This window comes from Alexandromys fortis, unplaced genomic scaffold, assembly GCF_014885135.2.
Source record: "Alexandromys fortis isolate MF-2015 unplaced genomic scaffold, M_Fortis_MF-2015_v1.1 scaffold_92, whole genome shotgun sequence".
NCBI classification, from domain to species: Eukaryota; Metazoa; Chordata; class Mammalia; order Rodentia; family Cricetidae; genus Alexandromys; species Alexandromys fortis.
The window spans coordinates 7,731,840-7,734,219 of NW_026067972.1; positions in this window are offsets into that span (position 1 = coordinate 7,731,840).

A 2,380-nucleotide genomic window follows, 5' to 3' on the forward strand; every position below is an offset into this window, starting at 1 on the left:
TCCTTCCTCCCTTCCTTCCTTTCTCTGTTTTTTGTTTTTTTGAGACAGGGTTTCTCTGTGTTGCTTTGGAGTCTGTCCTGGAACTGGTCTGTAGACCAGACTGGCCTTGAACTCACAAAGATTCACCAACCTCTGCTTCCCAGAGTTCTGGGATTAAAGGCATGTGCCACTACCGCCTGGCTGAAATTCACCTTTCTAAAAGAAATAAAATAGTATCACAAAGGTTAATATTACTTCAGAAAAAAGAATAAATGGAGATCAATACAGTGTTCCACCTCTGAGCAGCAGAGCCACTTTTAAGGCAGTCTTTGTCTTCTGCAGACACAGATGCATCAGAGAAGTACTTACCAGTTTTACACCACAGCCACAGCCTCGGCGGCTTTCTTGTGAGACTCCAACTGGAACTAATAGAACATGTTCCCAAAAGAGAACAGTTTCTTCTAGAAAGAGCATCCTATCTGATTGGTGGTGAAAAATCAAATGAAGCAGAAAACACCATTAAAGATGAGGCCAAGGAAGAACTCCTTTATATGCTAGTTCAAAAACCATATTTGAAAAAAGCTTTGGGGCATGGGTGTGCTTTGTACTGTCATTGCTTCCACAGTGGCAATGTCTCTGGGAATCCACCAAGAAGCCTCAGATTAGATTACTGCGAGGTCATGAATCGGTCATGAATCTGCTTTTTACTAAACAACAAAAGTGTTAACACTAAGGTTAAGATGGAATGTTCATTAAAGAGGTTGATAAATAAAACATTTAAACTAGCAAAACATACATACATATGAATACGCCTCCAACTCAATGTTGAAATTTAATTTGCCATTTCAACAGTATTAAAAGGTAGGACCTTTCAAGAGGTGGTCGGATCACAGGGGCTCAGCTCTCAATAGGTTAAGGGGGTTGGAGAAATGGCTGAGCAGGTAAGAGCACTGGCTGCTCTTCCAGAGGTCCTGATGGTGGCTCACAACCATGGGATCTGAATTCCTCTTCTGGTGTGCTTTTAGACAAGACAGGTCACTCATATACATAAAATAAATATTAAAAAAAGAGAATAGATTAAGGCCATTTGTAGATGGAAGTTTCTGTCCCGCCTGATCCTGCAGCTGTTCAGTCCCAAAGAAACACACAGAGGCTTGTGTAATTATAAACTACTCATTACTAACTAGCTCTTACACCTTAAATCAACCCATAATTCTTGTCTATGTTTAGCCACGTGGCTTGGTACCTTTTCTCAGTAAGGCAGTCTCAACTTGCTTCTGCATCTGGCTGGTGGCTGCATCTCTGCCGTTCCTCTTCCCAGAATTCTCTTAGTCTGGTCACCCTGCCTGTACTTACTGCCTGGCTAATGGCCAATCAGCATTTTATTAAACCAATGAGCGACAAATCTTTACAGCGTACAACAGCATCATCCACCAGCAGTCGTTATGGTAGGAGTGGGTGAACTATGATTAACGGAGGTGGAGGTTTTATTTTCAGTCTCTCTTAGGATTTCTCCATGTGATGCTTTCTTCCATGTTATGATGTAGCCAAAAAGCCCTACACAGAGAAATCCTGTATCCAAAAAACAAACAAACTAAAACAAACAAAAGAACAACAAAAAGAAAACCAGTCCACGACAAAATGGCAAGAAGTAATGGTGAATATCCAACTTGGTAACATAGCAAAACCACATTAAAAAAGGGAAAATGAAAGGAAGTATGTCTGCTGAGATAATCCCCGACAATGCTAGCATCTGGTTACACTAGGTTCTGATAATGTCAGGGTATCGTCTAGTTTCATGTTACGATGATAAAACGTCCTGACACAAGAACAAGACAACTGAGGGGAGAAAGAGGGTTATTCCACCTTTGTGGGGAGGGCATGGGAGGAATATCCAGCAGTAGCCATACTGTATCCAGTCAAGAGCAGAGAGAATACTGAATGCATACATGCTTGCTTGCCTGCATCCTGACCAACTTCTCAACGTTTCAGGATCCCTGCCTAGGAATGGTATTACCCACAGGGGCTGGGTCTTTTCTTATCAACTACTTAGAACAATGCCCACAGGCCTGTCCACAGACCAGCCCAATGTAGGCAATTCCTTATTGAAATTTTCTTCCCTTGGGATTCTAGGCTGTATCAAACTGAAAATTAAAGCTAACCATCATAGACATTAAAATGGAAACACTCAGAATTGAAAATAAGAATAGGAGGGTAAGGCAAGAATTTTGAGTCATTAGTATGCGATTCCTGAAGTTCTCAGGTATGAGATTGCTCAAGTGTATACATTGTTTCAGCTGGGAGATGGTGGCCATACCTTTAATTCCAGCACTTAGAAGGCACAGGCAGGTGGATCTCTTTGAGTTCTAAAACAGCCTGTCTACAGAGCAAATTTAGGACA